This window comes from Lathyrus oleraceus, chromosome 3, assembly GCF_024323335.1.
Source record: "Lathyrus oleraceus cultivar Zhongwan6 chromosome 3, CAAS_Psat_ZW6_1.0, whole genome shotgun sequence".
Classification (NCBI taxonomy): domain Eukaryota; kingdom Viridiplantae; phylum Streptophyta; class Magnoliopsida; order Fabales; family Fabaceae; genus Lathyrus; species Lathyrus oleraceus.
Window position 1 is genome coordinate 520,347,702 of NC_066581.1, and position 9,617 is coordinate 520,357,318.

Here is a 9,617-nt window from a genome sequence, read left to right on the forward strand (position 1 = left end):
AAAATTGACCCGCTGGACAAAAAGAACAAAATAGTCCAGGCAAAAATGGGCATCCCGGCGAACCAAAAAACAGAAAGAAAAGGTTCGGGCAAAAGTTAGGGATAAAAATAAAAAAATGTACACCCGGTAAGTCGAAAACCCGCAAGGGCGGCTTAGGCAAAAATGGGTATCCCGGTGGATTGAAAACCCGAAAGGGCGGTCCAGCCAAAAGAGGGATTAAAGCGAAGACTACAGTCTGAGTTATCTGTACCTCGTCATGCTTCGTCAGCTGCCATCTCGAAAGATGTGATCGGTCCAATCAGTCTTCTCAGAAAGCAAGGAATTGGGAGGAAACTGATGATCTATGAGTTATAACAGAGTTGGGAAACAGTGAATGCCGTGTTCACATTGCCATTAGGATAGTTTATTTTCCTTTTGTGCGCAATTACCTCTTTCTAGGAATTGCTTCCCAATGTACTCGCCTTTTCAGGCGCACTTCCAATCAATGAAAGTCGTTATTCAGATAAATTGCTCTTTTGTTTTTATTTTTATTGTTTTGTTTGCAAAAACGTCCGATTTTTGATAAACATTGCATATAAAAACATGAAGGCTATACAATGACGTGCAGAAAGATTAAAACATTTGAAAATCATTTTTGAATGTCGAGGACACTTGAGCGTATCTTGTCCATATACCCCCTGCGGCATCTGTTGTTCTGATTTGCGGGTCGTCACCTGTGAATATTTTCCCCAGTGAGGTCGTCGCCTGTGAGCATTCTCCAGCAGTGCTTTCCCCAGACAGAATCATTATCCTGATCTATGTTTTGTTTAAGTCTTCCCCGGCGAAGCAGTTACCTCTCCAGCAGAGTTTATCCTACCAGAGGATTGGGTGAGTTTTCGTGGCAGATCGATATCCGCATCCCCAGCTGAGTTGTTTTTACTCGTGAATTATGTGGGTCGTCCCCAGCGAAGTAACGATTTATTCCCCAAAGCAGAGTTTATTGTATCTGAGGTTTGTGTGGGCCTTATCCCCAGAGAGTCTCTTAGTTTATCTCCCCCAGCGGGATAGTGATTTCCTCAGCAGAGCGGTTATTTCCCCAAGCGGAATTTTTGTGGGTTTGATTGGTCTACCCCCAGCAGGTTACCTTTGTTTTCTCCCTAGCAGAGTTGATTCATTTCTCCCCAGCAAGTTGCCTTGTCTTCCCCTAGTGGAATGGTATTGTTGGTTCCCCAGCAGTTGTTTTTCCCCGGTGGATTTATCTGGAAGATCCCTCAGCACAGTCGTCTTGTGTATCTCTCCCCGCAGAATTCTCATCATACTGCATTGCATATAGTAATCATTGCATCCTCAAATTGCGTAGCATTTCCATTCCATATGGAGCATTACGCCATAGAAAAATTCAAACATATGCATTCATGTGTTCGAAACCACATCAGACCGTATTCCCCGGCAGAGGCGGATCATATTTGTTCAACATCAGCACAGCAAGTCTGCTACAGTTGCTACAGACAGCATTCAGAATTGATTATCCCCACAGAGGTTTATTTCCTCACCCGATGGTGACAGAGGTTTATTTCCTCACCCGATGGTGACAGATAGTCTGTTTCTCCCCAGTGAGACCCCCTGCAAGTGATCAGTCTTGCCTTGATGTATCCCAAATATTGTTCTTTGTGATACCAGTAAGTGTCATGTCAACACCCGCGTGTGTCTTCTTTGTTTTGGTGTCGGTAAACGCCATTGTTTCGGTGTCGGTAAACATCGAGTTCCACCCAGTCATCGGTAAATGTCTGGTCTTTTTTTGGTGTCGGTAAACGCCATTGCTTCGGTGTCAGTAAACATCGAGTATTTCTTTCAGTCATCGGTAAATGTCTGATAATCCCCAACAGAAATCCCCAGTAGAGTCATCGGTAAATGTCTTGTCTGTTTTTCAGTTGCAAATATCTGTTTGTCTTTCCCCAATAAATTTCTCATCCCAGTCATCGGTAAATGTCTGGTCATTCCTTTTGATGTCGGTAAACATCATCTTTCGATGTCGGTAAACATCGTGTCTCACCCCAGTCATCGGTAAATGTCTGGTCATTCCTTTTGATGTCGGTAAACATCATCTTTCGATGTCGGTAAACATCGTGTCTCACCCCAGTCATCGGTAAATGTCTGGTCGTTCTTTTTGATGTCGGTAAACATCATCTTTCGATGTCGGTAAACATTGTGTCTCACCCCAGTCATCGGTAAATGTCTGGTCATTTCTTTGTTCCCTTGTTAATAAAATCAGGATCCCCAGAAGTCGTCGGTAAACGTCTCGTCTGGTATCACCACGAAGATTTTGTTTCTCCCCAAGCGGAGATGCCATCGGTAAATGGCCCAGCTTTCTTCGATATCGGTAAATATCGAGCTCCCAGTTGCAGCAGCCATCGGTAAATGGTCTTGCTAAGTTTGACATCGGTAAATGTCAAGTTTCTTTGAAGCCACCATCGGTAAATGGTTTTGCTTCCTTTTCAACATCAAACTATTTCCCAGTAGCCATCGGTAAATGGTCGTGCTGAAGTTGATATCGGTAAATATCAAAGTTTTAACCATCGGTAAATGGTTTTGTTTTTCAGAATTTTGTTTTCCCCAGCCGCCATCGGTAAATGGTCGTGCTGAAGTTGATATCGGTAAATATCAGGTCTCCAGTTTCCAGCCATCGGTAAATGATCGTGCTGAAGTCAATATCTGTAAATATTGAAGTTCCAGTTTCTTCAACCATCGGTAAATGGTTTCGCTTTTCTGAAGCTGTCTTGCAGTTTGTCATCGGTAAATGACGTGGTTCTCCTATATTATATCCAGTCGGTGCAAATTTCTACGGTTCTTTTGTATTCAATCCCTGTTTACCCTGAAAGTCTGACAGCCACTGCTATCATCCGTTCGGGTTCCCAGCTGATTGAATAGGGGCAGCTGTAGCACCTCAAATTTGCACCTATCATTGTACATCTCATTTCATATTAGGTCATAGCATAGCATAATCCATTGCATAGCATTTGCATTGTTCCTCAGTTGCCTCAAGTGCAAGCAAGCAAGAATTAGGTCAAACTGATCAGGAGATCAGTCAACCAATCAAGCAAAGTTGTTTCTCAAGGAGCCAAAGCCCTAGGGTTTGTCCATCAAGTTCACATGACTAGAGGGTTCATTTGAAGTGTTCAAGTCAAGGGTTGAAGGCTCAGAGGTCATCAGTTCATGTACAGACAATCAGAAACCCTAAACAGTCAACAATCAGTCAAAGCAGTGGATGGTGGCCATTCTTGTAGAATTTGGGCACCATGGTCAACAATCAAGAGTTCATGTGTCTTGGGATATCATTTGAAGTCAAGATTTCAAGGAATTAGGGTTTGGAATTCATCAGAAGTGCACAGTCAAGTCCAAAACCCTAGAAAGTCAAAGTTGGTCAACTGTGGTTGATTCTATGGATTTGATGGATGGAAATGGTTTGAAGGAGCTTATTCATGTCCTAATAGGCCTCATATGTCATGGCAAACCTCATCATGGAAGAAAATCAAGCCAATCAGAAAATTTTCCAGAAATAGAAAGTGGACCTGTAATTTCAATTGCCAAAAATGGAAACTTCTTGATCTTAAACTTACATCATGATATAAGCCTCAAATGAATTTTTGCCCAACATGAAATTTGAAGATCTTGTCCTCTCATTTCCAAAAAGTCCAAGAACTCTCAAATCCCATGTATGGTTGTCAAGATATGATCCAATCATTTTCATCAATTTGTGAACTTCAACTGAGCATATCTCCCAAACCATAAGGCCAAATTTGGTGGGGTTTTTTCCTACAAACCACATTTTTCATCCTCTTTCCAAAAATATAAACTTCATGACCTAAAACCTTGCCAATCAAAATGGCATTTTTGGACCTATTCCTTTAAAATTCAAAGTTTGACCTAAGGTTGACTTTTTGCTTCTTTGACTTTTTCTTGACTTGGCCAATTGGGAAATGTTTTAAACCATATTTGTGACTTGTCTCAAGCTTAAAAGCATGTCCATAACACCATTACACTCCATTGTTGAATCAAAATGCAAGTTGGCAAAATGTTGCAAATGGAAGTACATTAAGCAAAGCAAAGTACAGCATTCTGCAGCAACAGCAAAATAGCATTTGGCAAAGCATTTACAGCCTGTTGAAGGCCCATTCGACCAGACTTCATACCCCCCACTTCATTTGTACAAAATTGGAAACTTTGCAAATTGGCTTCATGTAAGCAAAGCAAGGTACAGCCTTTGAGGTACAGCACAAAACAGCAATTGGAACAGTCTGTTGGCAGCCTGTCCAGGCCCAAATCATACAACCCTCACACCTCCACTTCACTTGTACACAATTAGCAACTTTGCAAATGGGAGCATTACCACTAAACCAGCTTACCAATTAATTAGAGGACTTTAAACAGGTCATATAAAGAGGATTTTCTGCAGAAACCAACCCTAGTTTTTGGCAGCCACACTTCAGAAAACACACTCTCACTCTCTTCTTGCAAATTTGCATTTGGAAAATTTCTGAGCAAACCATCAAAAGACACGAGCAACCATTGCTTCCTCCATCATCCAAGCATTGTTTGGGAGTGCTTTTGAGCATCATTTGTCAACTGGAGCACCTCTTTTTGTTCTGCATTTTCAAGCTACCAACCATGGCAAATCATTGTTTGTTCATCTCCAAACGTATTTGAGCCAAGGGAACTCCATTCTCCATCATTGCAAGGGCAATAGAGCATCTGTTTCGACACAATACCTTTAATAAACCACTGCATCATCAGCTTGCTCTGTCATTGGTATTTTTTCGAATTCCTTATTATCCAAAGCCATGCCATGTTCCATGTAGATTTTGTTTAGTAGGTTGATTTAAGCTTTGAATGAACTAAAATGGTCGAGTATGCTGTCTGAAATCTTGATTTACATTTTGGTGAACAAATGCATTTTCCATTGGTTTAGTTTGGTTATGATGATTTGATGAAAATTGATGCCATGATTGTGATACTGAATGTTTGTTGATGCTATTCATATGCTTGATTTTTGATTTTGGGATTTTTGTTCTTGGTCGAATGCATAGTGATGATGTATGTTGCCTTGCTGCTTGAAACCAAACACTCTGCCCAGAATTCTGCTTGTTTGCTGTTATTTTGGTTGTTTATAATTTTGCATGAAGAACCTTGTTTACCATGCTAAGTGGTTTTGTGGTGATGTTGGTGATATCATGTTGAACACCATACTGTGTGTTGCTATTGATTAATGATGCTTCAATTTTTCATGGCCACGATTTTGTTTGATACTGTTGTTTATGTGTTGGTGATTTAAATGATGAGCATGGATAATGATAGTGAATACTGCCGTGATGAACCCTAAATGCTTGTGCTTGGTCTGCTGTCAATTAATGCTGTATGATGGTGATGTTGCATGAACAAGCTTGTACCAATGTCATGCTTGCTTGCCATGTTATTTGAGTTTCAATTGATGATGACTGATTGATGATGTTGAACACATGCTACTGTTATGTTAAAACCCTAGTTTGTTTCCAAAGTCATGTTTGCTGTCATTACTTGTGATTGCATGAACATGCTGTCATTGCCAAGTTGTTGACCCTGCTGTTTAATTTGTTGAGTCTCGATTGAAAAGGTTAATGCTCTGCTGTTTTGAAATCCATGAACATTGCCCAGAAATACATTGAATTGTGCTTGTCATGTTTGGTTGTTGCTGTTTAAATGTTACAGGATGAACATGATACCATGGCTGTTAAATCCTATGCCCAGTTTTCCAGAAATTCGCATGAGTGCATGTTTTGTTTGTTTGTGTTGAGGCTGCATAAATACCATTGCCATATTGTGTTTTTCTTGATGATGGAATCTTGTTGTTGGGTGAGGAGCATAAAATTGATCTGCTGCTGCTACAGCCAAGCGCATGAACCTTTGTTGGCTGCTTGTTTTTTGTTTTTTTGATTACATGAACCATCTTCAATGACATGCTAATTGCCATGTTTGTTTAATTTTCTTGATGATATGATGAATTAGGAAGTGGAATCTGTTGCCCTGCTGCCAAATCCTAAGGGTTTCTAAAACCAGATTGGAATTTCATTTGGTTGGTTTTGAGTTGTTCATGTTGCTTTGTCGTGCCATGCTGTTTACATGTTGTTGATAGGTTCTCATCTTTACTAATTGATGCATGATTGTTGAATGCATATGGTTGTTTCCAAACCCTAAGGTGCATGAGATTCCCAGAATGTTGGAGCTGATTGATTGTTGTTGCTGGTTCCATGCGCATGTTACTGTTCTATAGGATCATAGCCAATCACAACATTTCGTTGTGTGCTTCAAAACGCTGCAGTTTTGATTAGTGATATCCAGAATTACAAGATTGCCATTCCTTTGACTTGTGTTGACCATATGCCTTGCTAGTTTGTTCATGTTTTGCCCAATATTTCATCCTATTTCCACATTTAATTTCTCCTCCATTTTTCATCAAAAAATTATGATTCTTTTTCCATGATGTTCATGATTGAGTTTATTATTTAATGGTGAATTTTAGTTATTTTTCCATTGGTTGGTTTTTTATTGGTAATTATTTTCCCAACATGTGTGCATAAATGATACATCTCACCATTTCAATTGTGAAATGCTCATGTCATATCCAATGCCTTTGAAATTTTTTAGGGTGAAACTAGACACCTTGAACTTCATTCCCATATAAAGTTTGTGCATTTATCATTTGTGGATTGAGGGTTATGATTTTTGGAAGTTATGTGTTGCATTTGATGCTATACCATGATCATGCATTTTCACAAATTTTGTTCACACACTTTCCCACACCCAAATGACCCCAAATTTTGCATGAATGATCCCTTGTATGTCTAGTTGATGTATGAATTTTCTTGGAATTAATCTTGCTGTTTTCCATTTGATTGTGAATTTTCTTCCATGCTTGGTCATTTGTTGACTTTTTGTGCTATGCCTTGCCAAATCCTTTGTGAAATTCTCAAATCATATTGTATGTCCATGAAACTTCATGTGTGATAACTAGACTCTTTGAGCTTTGCATTGGTGTTAATCTCATTCATTTCTCTTCTGTTTTCAAATTGATATGATTTTTTGAAGTTGACCCATGCTTGTTGACTTTCACTATGCTTGCTTGAACTTGGTTTGACTTCATGATTTTAATTGGCTGCCTTCCTCTCATCCAAATGTCATGAAATTTTACATGTATACCATGTTAGATGTTAGGATTGAATGTGATTATTTTCATAATTTTTGGGATTGCTTGAGTTGACTTTTGATGCAAGTCATTCTGTTGACTTTTGTGTGCTTCCCATTGCCATGTGTTGACTTTAAATGTTCATGAAATGATCATAATGAATGATATGATTGTGGGCCCAAGTGTGTTAGCTTCCCAAATGTTTGACTTTGACTTTGAGTTGACTTTTCCTTGCTGCCTTGACTTTTTTCTTTCATGTTTGACCCTAGGCTAGTCCTAGTGGTCCTTTGGACTTATGTTGAGTTTATCTGTTTCAGGTTGAGCATAGTGCTTCCAAGATCATACCAATTTGATTGATGTTTGTTTGTCTATGTTGTGCTAACCTTTTGTTTTGTAGGTGACTCATGTAACTTGAGTCTTGCTTTGCACAGTTGACCTCCTGTGGTTGACTGTTTATCCATTTCTTTTGATTTTGACTGTTGACTTGTTTACTAATGAGTTTGACTTTTTTCAGGTACTTTAGTTGCCTAAGTTCTTTGAACTTGCTTGCTTTGCTTTTTAGCATTTGCTTTGAGGTATAATTACTTCTTCTTCATGTAGTCTGGAGACCCGGTCTGTTATTTGACCGGGCAAACTGTCTGAAGTCCTCCTTAAGAGGCAATGCCTGTGTTTGTTTAAATTTGTCCTAAGCAGGAAAAGTCCTTCAAGTAAGGCAATTGGTGGAAGGTAGGGATAAGCAATCTATCCCCCACTATTCAGTGTGTCCTCTCTTTGCTCCCAGTACCTGGTTGAAGCATTGAGATAAATACCCAAGATCCGATCGAGTCAATAATGTGGAGAGAGTTCCTACTTTCTGAACTCCCACACTTTCTTTGATGCTCTCTCTGATGTGAGATAGAAGCAATGAGGCACACCCCTCATCTCCTTTTCATCTGCTTCACCTGAGCCCCTCAATGGCCAGGTTAAGAGCGACCTTCACCTATTACAGTGGACTTTCAAAGTCAAACCCTCTTGTGTGAGCCCCCTTTGTTTGGCTATAGAGTGTGCTGTTTGATATTCATTGATTGTTTGATTGCTTCATATGCACTTGCTTGCCTGTATGTTATGCATTTATCATCATCATCAATTGCCATTAGTGCATGATCATACCATTTGTCTGTGTGACTTTTGTTATTGTTGTTTGCCCATTGAGGACAATTGTAAGTCCCACAAGTTGGCATTTGTTCCTATGATATGGAAGTGAGTATAAGACCATCACATTGGCCACTCATTTCGTCTTTGCTTATTGCCTTGTTTGTTTGTATGTGAGGATACAATTGTAAGTCCCACAAGTTGGCCTTTGTTTTCCTAGGATCATACTGTGTGTTAGAGTAAGTCCCACAAGTTGGCATCTGACATCCCTGTTTTGCTTTCTTTGTTTGTGAGAGGATGCAATTGTAAGTCCCACAAGTTGGCATTTGCTTTCCTATGATCATGTGTGGAGTTAACCTAAGTCCCACAAGCTGGCAGTTGACTTCCATATTTCTTCATTGTTTTCTTTTTGAGGAGATTAGTGTAAGACCATTGAGTGGCCTCTGATATCCATTTCTGTTTATGGAGATTGGTGTAAATCCAGCTATTGGTATCCGATATCCGCTTTTGTTTGTGAGACTGGAGTAAGACCATTGAGTGGCATCCGGTATCATTTGTTTGTTTATTTCATCATTACTTACTTTCCATTCCAAAGGACACCCTTGAATCATTTCTCATATGATCTCAAGAAGTGAACCTCCTGAGAAGCTTTACTTTCCATCCTCACTCATTCATCCTCATTGTGTCCTAGAACCTTTTCACACTTTGATCTTAAACTTGACTTAGACACTGTGCAAACATCTTCATGTTTTTCAAACTAAAAACCTGGACTCAAGTCCTTGACTCTTTTCACAAACTCCATTTCATAATACTTCTTTTGAATTAATCTTAATCATACTTCGACTTCACTTTCATAATCACAATCAATTAACTTCACTCATTCACTTGTTTTGGCCATGTCCATTAATCTTTTCATGCATTAGCCGTAGGTTTCAATTATCATTGTGGTTGATGTAAACCTCACCTTATCTTTAGTGAGTCGACAGTAAGACTTCCGTACTGAAAATAGGGTTAACCCCTCTCGTACGTCGAAGCTATCCTCGCATGGTGGATGTTGGTTTTGGTCGAGTGTTCTCCCATTGATAATGAAAAGCCTCAGTGCTATTGTTTAAAATTGAATCCAACTCACTTTTGGAAATCTTTTAGCCGAACTACGGCGTTTTGATCCTTACCTTTGATGGAAGGTACGTAGGCAGTGGGTTCATCCGCTCAAACCCAATAAAACTTGTACATTCTTTCCTCATCATCTCACTCCTGTTTGCACAATGCATATGTCATAACAAATAACAAT